General features: G+C 37.3%; 1 protein-coding gene across 2 annotated transcripts in view; it reads right to left on the bottom strand.

The window, feature by feature from the left end:
• LOC107267652 (toll-like receptor 6) overlaps window positions 1-14,476 on the bottom strand; it is a 119,151-nt gene that overhangs the window by 61,685 nt on the left and 42,990 nt on the right. Inside the window, exon 3 of one of the 2 annotated variants that reach the window (XR_003059631.1) lies at window positions 4,466-4,501. The exons of the other annotated variant lie outside the window; for it this stretch is intronic. The gene's annotated coding sequence lies outside the window, so the exon portion shown is untranslated. The remainder of the gene's footprint in view (window positions 1-4,465; window positions 4,502-14,476) is intronic. 2 annotated transcript variants of the gene reach the window in all.

Here is a 14,476-nt window from a genome sequence, read left to right as displayed (position 1 = left end):
ATATTCAGAAACCTTGTGAAATTCCATAAATGAAACGTTCTATTCCTGCGACATTCCATTCTACCTGCTTAATTTTTCTTTATGCTATTCCCAAAAATATAGGATATCGAAGAATTCTATTAAATCGCCGATAAATCAAAAAATCCTCGGACAAGTCCGTTATCAGAATTCAGAGAAGTGTTGAAAGGTGCAAGGGTGAGGTCTCACCCCCGTTAAATTTTCCATGGGAATATAGATAAAAATACTAAGAGGGGGATGTTGCCGTGCGTTCAACTGATAAGAAGGATTAGGTGGCAAAAATACCCTCCTGAGTGGGTGGCAGCTTCTATCCTGTAAACGTGGAACCAGCAGCAGAGGTGACAAGGCAAACCAAGCCACGGGGTAACTACCCTTCTCTCAAGGCCGTTACCTAACCATCGGGCACGAAGGACCGTAGGTAGCTAGGTACGTGCCTGAAAGACCTGGTCCAAGAAGCGCAACCGGAGGTAGGAGACAGTTATAAATGTGGGGTAAGATGAAGAAGTCGGGAGTAATGACGGAGCGAACGCAGCCTCCAGGGCGCCCTTACAAACTACCAGGGCTTAAGTAAGACTGTGCTCAGACTCCATTTTCAACCCCTGTATACCCGCTTCCTTACCACCCGCCAACCCCCTAGCCTAACCTATGGTGTCCCTTCCGTACTCCCTCTTCGTCTTATTCTTCTTATTTCTTCAGTTCCGCTTCCTCCTACACCAGTATGGACCCACCGAGCAACACACCCCTCATCACCTTCTTTCACCCTTCAGCCTTCTTACCTACCAACCTACCTACCTATACTCCGTCTCAGCTACACGAGCTGGATGGAACGCGCTTCCTCTTGAGTTATGTGCTGCCCATTCTTGCGATATATTGGCGAGCGTTTCTACTCAAGATATATATATCAACATGACCTTTCCCTACCATCGTCACACGTAGAAATTGCTACTAGTCTCGGTAAAAATAAGTATGAAAATAGCGCGTTAGAAATTTTTCGAGAAATTTCTAGTGAATCGACCGGATCAGCTTTTATATTACGTTTGTACCACATCTCGCAAGAGGTAGCCTTGTCGATGTACAAGAAAATGCAGGCATCTTCTACAATTTCAAAAGCTTCCATTTTCGGGTTGAGGGTACGTAGACGGGACTTGTGAATGTGTCTGGTTGTGGTAGTGGTTCGCGGTTAAGGGGTTACTTATTGTTAGTGGATAATACGTTAAAGCATAAGGGTAGCTTAAAGGTGGATAGATCGAAGGTAAACCAAATAGCCAAGGTAACCGTGGGTTAGGTAGCTACGAAGAGAACAGAACTGTGGACGCTTGCCGTTGGAGCTTGCTGAACTTTATCTGTCTGTTGGGAGATTGCAGTAGCTCCACTATATTTATCCACTGCACACAGCACTGTTGTCCTATGCGTTTATACTGGCTAGAGTATACTTGCGCCGCATCGTGACTTTCCGTAGTTGCTCTTCGAAGCTCGTAAAGCTTCTGGGTAAACTCATACACAACTTCCGAGTAAAGAGAATCTCCTTTTTCGTATTTTCTAATATATTAGTCTTTCAAACGACCCTACATCGCTGTAACGTGTTGCGTGTTATGTCAGTACGTAAAGTAACCTATGCAATTTGAAATCGTTACGGATTTACGCGCCTATAAGGCATGTGCTACACGCGCGCCTCTCTCAATGACTTTCGACACCGATTTCGAAAATTCATACCGTTTAAGTGGTTAAGCACAGTAAGAAATGAGACATAAGTTAGAATTTCACGCAATAAGTCACCTTTATGGATTTTCGGTAACTTATCGAAACTCTTCGTTCAATGAATCTATATGGGAAACACGTATACATGTATGTATACGTGCTCACGTGCACGTATGTACATACATTATCACGATATTTTAAAAGTAAAATCTATTCCCACAAGGTCGGTAGGTATATGATGTGGTGAAAGAAGTTTTTATGAAAAACCAAGAGAAAGAAAAAAAAATTGTTATCAAAGTACAAATGAATCTCACGCGAAAATTAATATTGCAAAGCAGAGTCTTTCCGTGATAAAAGTGTAAAGTGTTCCCGGTGGCGTTTATATCTCGGGAAGCTGAACTTCGCGAAGTTCTCGTATGCAAGTCAAATGTGTGAGGAAGTAGGCAAATTTTTCAAAATGAACGTAAAAGCACGTCGTCGTGAGTCTTGAAGTAGTGGCAAAAACTTTTCTCTTGCTTCCTTTTATTTTGTCTTGCGTCATTTCACTTTTTTTCTTCTCTCCCCCCTATTTCTTGCCCACCTTCGTCGCAACATAAAGTGGTAACGCATTTAAGTGGTGGAGGGAACGAAGGATGATTTGTTTAAATCTACCCCCATATTTTATCCAGGCCTCTATCTTACCACCCGCCTCGTCTCCTCGAACGCCAAAAACTCGGCCCCCTCGCCCTATCCCCCTACCCTACTTTACCCTCATTCTCGACATTCATCCTTTCTTCGCATCTCATCTCCTTATAAGCTTCAACGTCATTTTCACCCAACTTATTATATTTCATCTTTTTATAACACAGAATATTCCAATAAGACTTTTTATATGTATACTTTGAACCCCATAGACATCCCCGGTGTCACAATTCAGTTTTCGATTTTACCACGTGGCTATAGGATGAGATTCCTAGGTCAAATCTTTATTTCATTACCTTTAGGAATGTAAGAAAGGCTTTAGTTAAGGTAGTATGGTAGAATTATGCTAGAAAGTTGATCCTACATATTTGAATGCCTAATCGAAAGATCTGAAACAACTGCGTCTGCTGGCTCAAAAAAATGTATTTACTGTCTAGTTAAAAAGATATTAATTATTAAAGTTGTGCTAAATTAAGGTGGTGGGGAAAAAATGTTTATGTTTAGTCAAATTTCCTTAATTTTAGCAGAAGTTCACAGGTTAAGCTATGCGTTAGAATATATATCCAGATAGCTGGCTATCTAAGGCGTTTACTGTAAAATACGGAACATCATTTACCGTATACTTATTAACAAATTACTGTTAAACGAAACGCATGCAGCGGCTGACTCTCTCTTTCGCGTGTCTTTTCCCCAAGCCTAAACGCTAGGGAAAAAATGCGTTGGAGATTTGGCCGTTCAGTAAGTATTATGATTTATTTATCAGAATAATTATTTGCCAGTATTAAATTCACATTTTCAATATATTTTTTTATTTGTTTTATGAAATTTAGCAAATTGTATATGGCTATTTGACTTATTTCACTTCAGCCAAAATCGACTATACTACCTTAAATATTCTCGAATCTCACCTCGATACGAAAGACATTAATAAGGGCGTATACCATTCCCAGTCGCCTTTTCACAGTGTAGCAGGAAAGCTAATAAGAAGGTATTACCTAATCGTCCCCAGGAGAGAGAATTTATGACCGGAAAGCGAAGTAGAAGATTTGCGATTCCATCCTTACTTTATCCATCCTTCCCCTTTGGAAAAGAAGCTTTAACGATTTTTCCCCAAAATTCCCCTCTGCACGGTATCTAGTATCGACTCACTGCGAATCTGACTGCATCATTCGAAAACTACAAAATCAGTTTTATTACAGAAGATATCCGACTTTATAGAATTCATGAAAATATTGATCATTTCTGGATAATGGAAGAGTTATCGAAGAATCTATCGGTCCATTCGCCCAAAATGGAAATCACTCCAAGACAACTTTTTCGTATTGTAATAAAAACGAAGCCACGTCGATCTCCCATGGGGCAAAGAGAATTGAAGAAAAAAAAATGATAAAATCAAAGCTTTCCAACGGGAAGTGACAATTATTGAACTTGACGGTATGATTAAATATCTCATTCAGGGACTCATGTATGTATTCATGGAACAGTAGGCGTTGGTTTGGATTTAAGAGAAGTATAAGGAAGGGCGCCAATGCCTGCCTGTGATGGAGCTCGATAGGATGGTGGAAATAAGGTGGTAGTTCCATGGAACCTCTGGAACTTACAGGAACGAGAGAACATCGATCCGAGAAGGTGGAAAGACGAACCCCGTGTGACGTCACGTCGCAACCAGGAGACTACCGTCCAACCCTCTTGAATTCCCTACTACCCTCCAACACTTCCGTGACCATTCACAATTCTCGCAAACATGGCCACGGGAGACCCTTACCGGATAAACGACTTTCTTACCCTTTCCCTACATCTAGTTCCACTTATTCCTTAGCTCCACCTATAGCTCCATCTTTTACGGTCGCAATTCCTATCTATTCCCTTTGCCACTTGTCCTGAAGAAGATTCGATCTTGCCACAACAACACGTGAGGTCGTTGTACTCACTCGAGTCAAAGCACTTTCCAAAAGAAAACTCCACGTGTTTGGAATTGAAACTATTTCCTGAGGACACTTCGCCAAAGCGATACTCACTACGGGACGTGTTTAACTTTATTTTTAATACTGATAAAGTGATAACTTACTGTGAGAATACTCGTGTATGACGTTACTCGGCTTACCTGAAACAAACGAAAGATAGTACTTAATCATCAGAGTCACTGAAATCTCGAGTCAAGTACGGTATAGTAAAGGTAGACCAAGACTATAAAATGTTTTATATATGTATACACGTTACAGTATGTATACTGGGTAGACGAATAATTTGAAAAACAAAATATGATTCCCTCGAAACTTACCTACCATAAAATAAATTTAACACACGTTACAAAGTCGAAGGATAATTATTTTTTTATTTAGAGCTGCTGTTTACTTATTTCATTAGTGCACATGTACATGGAATTACGACGTCACAAACGGGGAATCGTATATAATTATTTTCAATTTGTTTTATTAGATCATTGAAATATGTAGTCGTCTTACGTACATAAAAAAATGTTGCTTTACCTTTCTTAGGAATAAAATGAGTTTTTTTTCAATAATAACGTATTAAAACAAAATTTTTTATTCGACTTGTCGAACTGCCATGGCAGTTGGTGTTTATTGCTCTGCTTGATTTTTTAATGTTTTTCATTATCTTTAAATTAAAGCACACAATGAGCTTAATCAAAACTAAGCTGAAAATTTTTTCATACGCAGGAAATTAGTTAATTAAAATGTTGACATTTTTATTAAAAGCCAAGGAGAAATGGATTATTTAGAATAACTCACGCATAACGTTTTCACTCCGGCTATGTGCATACACATGGAATTGGTAAATAGCAGCCTTAAACCAACGTTGGATTTAGTATTTAGGGATTTCGCACATAAGAAAATCTAAGACGTAAGAAATTACACATACGATTTCTAGAATACACAAGAACCAATCAAATAAAGATCTTCTATCAGTTGTATCGTATGTTTTAATTCTAAAATCTTATGCTTTCGCATGTTAGGGATCCCTTATGGTTTGACATCACTTACGTATAACATACAATTAATAGCATTTTGTTGGTCCAGCTGTTATTAATTACGTTTCCATCATGGAAGTAGGATTAACTAGTGTAGAACATTTAAGAAGAATATTTGCATATTCTTCTTTATTATTGCATATGATTGGTCAATCCTACTTAAATCCTACAGGTTGGAACCTAGTCGTCCAGGTCTTTGACGCAAGCTGCCTTCACAACTATGAAACTGGTCTTTAACTAGTGTATTACAAAAGGAACGAAATATGCCCATCATGAACATTGTACATAATTTGTTATTATTTTCAGTAAAACAAACTCGGTGCTCGAATAAAATATTGGCCACGTTATAACATTCAATGAACGCACTACTCAGTGTTTTTAACCCTTAAGTGCATAGAGTATCAAACATGATGCCAATCATTTTAAAGTCCATCACTGGTACCCGAATGAAATCATCCCGTTCTTGGACTTATTTACTTTTGTTTTTAATAAAAGTAAAAATTCATGCATTTAAGGGTTAATAAAATTTGGAGCACGAGCAAACGATTGAAAAGATGAATGAAGCTGCATAAAAAATTGCAACATCTAATTCGTAATAAAGTAATAAATATTGACAGACACGGTTCTCATTTGTATATAGCAGATATATATCCCAACGTCAGACAGACAGGGAAGTATATGCGTAGTTATATACACACGCATAGCGCATAAATATGCATACGCCTGTACACGTCTGAATGGGAATAGCAAGCTTCTAATTTGCACCATCAGCATCAAGCGAGACTCCCTCTTTCCCATTACCTTCCCTACTTGGCAACCACCCTCGACAGCACCCGGTACACCCTCAAAATCCAAAAGGTTCCATGTGACCCCGTCGTCGGTACACGTCAGGCACAAAGGGAATATCTTTTGTGTAATCGCGTCTCGCGCAAATTTCAACCCTCGCGCACGACATTCGAGACTCGTGGGATGTTGCCAATTGAGCGGTGGTAAGGAGACAGGTAGGTGTTGGGTGGGAAGGTACGTACGCATTCAGATAGTAAGTAGATGCTAGGTGGGTTAGGACTGGTTTTGAGGGTTGGGACGTAACGCTCAATGCGACAGTCCTTTGTTCCTTTATCGTAAAATCAGTGGCTAACGGGGAAGCAAAGCTAATTTCGTCTAATCTGACTCTGACTGGCGGCCACCCCCTTTACAGTCACCCCTTCTGCCGAAACCTCGAGGATTAGGACAGCTTTTGCCAATCAGGTTGAATTCGCTCGCGATTTCCAGCTGAGATTTTTCCCAACCCGATAAATAGCCGTATCTTGCGCAGACGCGACTTTCCTTTGTCCCCGTTTTACCACAGAGGGTCCTTGGGGATGATTAAGGAAGGCGTTCTGGTAATTTTCCCTGGAAAGCGAGCTCGGAAATTGAGAATTAGTTGAGTTATCTCCGGAGAGCTGCGAATTCTTAGTGGCAGATATTGTTAAATTATGCCGGGGAAATTGCTACGATTTTTTTCATCGCCTAATTCAATATCAATATGTAAAATTTGAAAATTCTTACTCCAATGCACTACAGATACTACTAAGAACGACGCAACTCGAATAACTTGTTACTCACATTAATGGAGAATATAAGTTGCAAGAATAATTGAAGACGTCTAATTGGGAAGATCCGGTTGCCAAGGAGCATTAAAATCAACCAAAGAGAAAGAGCAGTATTTTATACGCTATGTTCCCATTGAAGCAGTCCTGATGGTATTGACGGTGGCAGTAATAGTAACAGTATAAGGGATGAAGAAAATTCCCTCTGGATTTTCTGCTTTCCTGTAGGAAACAATCGACACACAGTCGGGGGTCGACGGCACACCAACGATAGGAAACTACCAATAGAAATTCTCTCCTCTACCCAACTTCCTGTTTCCTTATACACATACATGTATAAATAGCTACAATATATATGGTATATAAATAGAGGAAAATGTATATACATTTTCCCTTACGCTGTCAACCGTCTAGAAAGCCAGAAACCCAGAGAATCCACGTACTCTTATCCCTATTCTCACGCAGCTTTACTGCGCTGTCAATGAAAGCACAGAAGCTCGCATTTACTTTGGTTTCATCAGAAAATTACGTACATCCAATCCGACGACATCCCAATCTTAATGAACAGAATAAACCCGGATTCGTATCAAAGTACATGGTAGATACAGTAGTAACGTTATTCTATGTAACAGTACTGTAATGCTACGTGATAAAACTCCATTAATCCAATATACAACTTTCATGATAACATCGTCGCGACTATGCAGTATCTTAGGCACCAAGGAAAATCAATGGAACAAAAACAAAATCAAATCAAAACAAAATCAATGGAAACCCTTTCAGAAACAATAGTATAAGCTGAATGATAACATCCTTTGTATTATTCTGTTATAAATGGCAGTCAAGTACAGACTCTCGAATGTGTTGAAATCTTACGTAAACAATAGAATTACTACATTTTTTGATGGAATGAATTTAGGTAAATACAAAGATAGTGTCTCTGCACGAAATTTCAGTAGCAAGAAACATGATAGTGTGCGCCTTGTGAAATGATGGTTTAATTATGTAATCTTGTAATCCTCCATAATGGTAATTAATCAATTTATGTATAATTTTTAAAGACGTGTCATTCGAGTATATTGTGACAGTGAAAATTGGAGGTTTAAAGACATCTATTTACTTGTAAAGAAATACATCCTATCAAAAATATAATAATTGTTGTTCTCTTGAGATTTCTGTACTATATCAAAAATAGTGTATAATGTATTAGATTTCTAAATAGTATATCAAGAAATAATTCTTTCAACGATATATTTTGTATGAATACCGTCATAATAATATTGTTTATTGAATCAATAAATAATAAGGATGGCCATAGTGTTGTATAAGTACTCCTTTAGTGACATCATATTTAGCACTAAATTTTGATTTTATCATTTTTATGACGTCACTATGCTATATGTATACTTTGCGTCGTTTTTGTACTTCAAAAATGTTTTTATTACCATAGGTACCTCTACCGTCGAATATAATAGAAACAATTATTTATCAGACTCTCGAAGAGGGGTCCTGATATTCTAGTGTATATTTTATTGTAACTTTCTAATACGTGGTAGAATTTCAGTAGGGTATCGTCTGGGAAAAGAGAATGGATGATACCTATATAGTCTATCGCAAATAGATAGTAATCATAACATTGACAAAGCTCAGTTAGAATCCCAGTGATCCTTATGAAATAATATTTCTACTTGCAAAGTGAAAAATAAATTGCATCGTTATAAAATTAAATTAATAAAATGACGTCAAACATGGTCGGAATTTCCATAGCGATAAATTTATCATCGTGGTACCCGAAATAAAGGAAAGGAAGTATATCTATGGAAAAAAATCAAGATGCTACCTTGACTCGCGATTTACGTATTTATATACCTGATCTTTCAATTTCTAGATGCTACTAGTCTAAGAATATAAATTTTGTCTGATTAATATTCTTTAAACGTGGACTAGAAAGCCTTATTTGTACAAACAATTTCTAGTTTCTCAAGGGAAACTTGGCTGACATTTTATTATCATTCATATTTCTCAAGCAGTTTCTACAATTAGATAGCAACATTTTACCATGTATGTCAAATATTATATACATTATATAAGTATATTATATATCGATTGGACATTCATTTCTAGACTTCATGCAATCCTTGGAAAGGGGATGAAGAAAACTCAGGAATGAAGTGAATTAAAATTAATGTCGGCAGAGGATATCTCTCAACTCTCATCTCTCCATATCTCCTAGCCATCTTCTCCTTTCTGACTCTGACAGATGAATAAGAGGAGATCCCGATCGTGATTGATAGTCGCCGTTATCGATAACTTTATAAATGTATAACTATACTTTCTCCTTTAACGTTCGACGAGCGCTCTCACTACGTTTGCTTTTGACCCTTGGACTTTCACCAGCCCTCCACTTCCTCTTTACATCTCTTCTACCAGCCGCCCCCCATTCACACCCTCCAGTCCCTCGTCACCCATTGCAATTCCTATGCTCTACACCTTCATGCGTACCTCGTCGCTAGCAGTATACTCTCTTCTTAGGGAAGAGCCTTGGAGGATACGATGGATAGACGCTTTTTGAGATGCTTGTCGAGTTCGCTTAAAGGATCTCTTTATGACAGACACTGGGTTATCTATAACATTATACTGTATTCTTTTGAACGGACAAATTTAACAGGGTGTCCTATGGGAAGTTGTTGAAACTAATCAGCGATTATTTTGAAACACATACAGGGAACAGGAAAAATAAAAAAAATTTAAAAAAGGAAATTTGTCAATTTTAATTGCAAGCAGACCAAACAAAACTACAAGTATTTCTATAGTATTTTCTTCTATAAACGTGAAATATTTCTTATCCCGATTTAAAATATTTTCAAAGTGCACACCGTCAGAATTCGAGAAGCAGTAAAGCCACTTTCGAAAACTATCAGAAACACAGTCTAATAAAATTTCTCTTGTGATATTACCCTCTATTTTTCGAGTGTCTGCACTTTTCTATTTCTTTCTTCAGCTTCGCGGCATAGCATTAGTCTCTTATATATCTCCATAGGTCATTCTTAGAAGACGTAATAAAAATGTATTAATACTTCTAGTTGTGTTTAGTTTACATGAGAATATTATTGAAATATTGACTCTGTTTGATGTAGTTCTGCAGAAAATTTCCGAATTCAACTCACCGTTTATATATAATTTGTTCAACATTAAAAAATAAATATAAAAACATATCAAATCATTTTTTTAATACTTATTTAATGAATTCACAATAATTGTATCTACAAGCAAATAATAATATTTTCCAGCATTTATTATACGCACGACGTTTGATTAGTACTCATTGTAAGTAGTACCACCTGCAAATACATTTGCACGGGTGGTAGTTCACCCTAACCTTTTAATTGCACGTAATTACTAACAGTTACTACCATCAAGTGTATAATTATGCTAAATAGAATTTGTTGAACGTGAAAAAAAAATGTATAAACGTTGGTAGACGTTTCGTGAAAAAATCACATGTAAGACAAATTGAAAATGGTATTAAAAATTTGAAAATTCTATCACGCAGTTGCGTTGCTATGTTTCTTCCTGCCTAAGACGTATAATCAGATACCATTCTATTAAGACAGAGACAGATACCACATTTTTACTTTGACCACGTTACCCTTCCATAGCTGCCCAGACAGACTTCTACGAATGTCACAACGTTCAGTAAGATTGTGTGTCTTATGACTGCTCAACTGACAGTGATAGTTAGTCAATTAAATGATGACTTGAAAATGTAACAACATTCATTCATCGTGCTAAAAAAGAGATAAATATTCTCATTCGATCTCTACCGAAATATACGATAGGTATTGTTTCAGTTTACGTGATAGCATGATAAAAAAAGATTTTTTATTTGCACATCACGTTTGTCTCATATTTACATCATGTCATACTCGTTTATTAAAATTGCATACGATACATATACATATAAAGAAGTGTCGTAGAACGAATGGAACAGAACCAGACTGTTTTGAAAACTTCATGTTGACAAAAACGCTTTTTATTTTCTCGATAAATAATTAAAATACTCTTTTTTTTCTATCAAGCTTTTACTCATCTTTTTCAATAGTAGATATATTAATATTCTTTACCGTTTCGTGAACTGGAATGAATCGCAACGCAGTGGCTGATTAGCGATATTGATTTTGAGTGCTTATAACTTTGAAAGAGATTTGATCGTTTTCCAAATGTATGGTATACCATACACATTTTTAATAAACAATCATGGTATAATGCAAATAATATATAATGCAAATGTTGCGTATCAATAACATTTTTTTTCCTCATGCTACAAGATTAACTTAAAGACATTCATGCAAGTCTATCTGGGTACATGGTAAATAATATTCAATTTTGGTCAGGAAGCGCCTTACATGTGATGTTTTTAGCTGATAGTTGTTAATGCTTTGGTCGAACTTATAATTTTTGCATATATCGAGTTTTTCCGAAAAAATTTATGAATTTTCCTCCCCCCACTACCCTCATGTTGCTAATTTTATTAAATAATATATCATAAACTGAACGGTAGAATACATTTAAAGTTTATATGACGATGCGGGAGCTAATCGAATCTTTCGATCGAATCCAAAATAAATAAGGAGTGAAGCTTGTGAGAATTTTTTGCCGAACTACCTTGTAGCTACTATAGTTCTCATGAGACAATCTGTATCACATGCACCGAATACGTTACTCGCGCATGTATTCAATAATAGTTTGAGTCTACCTACGTTCATCAAAGCTGGTACTAGACATTGTAAAGTATACCGAACGAATTTCACGCTTGAAAAATTTTTCTAACGCTCAACATATTTTTCATATACTTGCGCCATACCAGGACGTGGATCATTAATATTAATAATAATAATCTTCGTCAGATCTTGCATGCGAGTAAATTTTACAAATGCAAGAACTATGTCAACTAAACGAGCGGTGCAGAGGTACGGTGTTACGAGAATAAAGTATTATCGAAATCATTTTGCGACTAAAGAAATCGTAAAAAACTTGAATTTTGTGCAGAGCCTTGAGAAAGAGGAAGCTCCTGCCATGGAAAGGATAACTGCTTTTTTTTTAGAAAATTGCAGGCGCCTGGTTCAACTCAGAAACGTAAGGTAATATCTTTAACGCAGTGCACCTATTCGCAGTGGCACCTTGCTGCCGGATTATTTTCAACATTTCTACGTTTTTTCAACTCTTTTCCGTCTTGCACACGTGGTACTTACTTCCTCGTCGGTTATTTGCTCACGAAATATAATGCTTTTAAAACCGCGCGCTGCTGAAGCTTCCCTGAAGAACTGCAAAAACTTTACATTTCGCGTTACGAAAAGGGAGTTAAATTGGCATTGCTCCTAATGAGAGATCTGCCACTTGAAGAAAATGGGTCAAGAGGTAGTTTGCGCCGTTATGCCGCATCCATGATGGATTTAAGTAAAAGAAATTCAATTTATAGTACGTAACACTTAAAATTTTTCCACGGTGGAAGTAGTTTCGTTTCAAAGGATGTACACATAGATCTTCAAAGGGTTATTAAAAAACTTTTTCCAAAGCTTACAGGACGTTACGTGCATGATTAATTATGACTATATATGTTATATAATACAAATAATTATTACGCCAAAAGAGAAAAAACGTATTTTTCAAGTTTCATAGAAACTAATCAATTTTAAGCACTTACTGTGGACTAATATACTTCCTTTTTTCATTGACTATGATCTATGCTCCCCACTTAGGGATTCTGAATATATATTCAACCATGAAAATAAAATGTTCGTTGTCTCGCGCAAATCAATCAATAATTTATTGAAATATCGTTTTGATATAACGAAAATATTCAAATACCATTTAATATATGTGACGCCGTATACGATAATGAACGATCTCTACCTTACCGGCGTAATAACGAACATAATATACACACAATGTATTCTTGAAAAATATATTTCATTCGAATTTATGATAATTTATGAAGTATTTAATCAATCCAGATTTTCGAACACAACTCGTACAAATCAGATTCCCATAATAATCACATATAACGACATTCATTGATTTTCCGATAATATTTGTATAACATGAAAAAATGTAATGGTAAATTCAATCACTCACAGTTTACATACAATTTCGTAATTTCCATATAAATAATAAAAGACAAACATTCATACAGTCGACACCAGAATTCTAATTGTGTATTTTGATAGGTAACCTAATCACTCGAAATTGGATGCACATAATAGCTTCACATATGCATGCACGCTATTTGATGTAAATGGGGAATCAGACGTGAGCTAACAAGCGCGTCAGTCAGTATGCAGCAGCGTAACGTATTGCAAACACTGAGGGATGCATATCTTCCTCCATTGAAGATGCTGTTTGGACTTCCCGAGATCTGTATCGGATAGAATTGGGTGAACGTCTAGAATCCTTCTGCACAAGTAGATCTACACGCTATATATATATATATACACCTACACATACATAAATAGTCACTAACACATGACAGAAATTTACACAAGAGTTTGCAAGTAAATCGTCCTTGCAGAATCTGACCCCAATTTGCTTCAGTGAACAAACTGCTCGACCAGGTTTTATCTGTGGATTTGAGAATGATTGTTGACCCTTAAAGTGTCGTTCGAGTGCTTATAATAGCTATTTGCACTTCCTTCTCTCATTTGGGTGGGGCGGGGGGGGGTCCTTTTTCAATCATGGTTATATGAACGGACAAACTCGACGCGGGATATCTTACTTGGGAAACAAGCAAGGTCTCCAAAGACTCTGTTTCATCCTTCAATGCCTTTCACGTCTCTCGAGCAACCCTTGGTTTCAGACTTTTCCAGCCCCTGCACGCATTTCACGCACAGGAATAGAATCTACGCCCTTCGACAAAGTAAACAACACTTCCAATTACTCTAATTCCTATTCGATTCCACAAATTAAATCCGTATTTAACCAAGTTTCAATTTCTCATCCACGCCGCCACTGCCATCCTGCGCAACCCTTTGTACACTCTCCGCACTCACACTCCATTCCCCATTCGCCATTCCCCCGTTAACCAGTCACCCCCCGGACAGACCTAACCAATTCTGCAAGCACTGCGCCACCAATCCGGCTAGCGAACTTTATCCGAAATCCGTATGAATTAACTTTTGGGGATAAAACTACCCCATCCAAATGGTTTACTGCGACTCGGCAGACGATCGGGCTCTCTGCGAAATGAAAGGACCTGTAGGTCAACTGCTATTCATTCGCGGATGTAGAGAGACGTTCTCCTATGAGTGGGCAAATTTAATGTTATCCCCGCACGATTTTTTTATACTATACTATGTATGTATGTATATATTCTTTCCCCCTTAAGACCTCTCTCGAACCAATGCAAATCCCAAATGGCACGAGGAAAACTTCTTCATGGCTTTTCCAGTGCTCGGCAAAGGGAGTTGAAAGTCTCACGGGGTTGAGGACTCCTGGGAGCTCG

Source organism: Cephus cinctus, unplaced genomic scaffold (assembly GCF_000341935.2).
Source record: "Cephus cinctus unplaced genomic scaffold, Ccin1 Ccin1_scaffold0429, whole genome shotgun sequence".
In the NCBI taxonomy this organism is placed as follows: Eukaryota; Metazoa; Arthropoda; class Insecta; order Hymenoptera; family Cephidae; genus Cephus; species Cephus cinctus.
The sequence above is the reverse complement of the archived record's forward strand: the minus strand, read 5'-3'. Positions and strand labels throughout refer to the sequence as shown.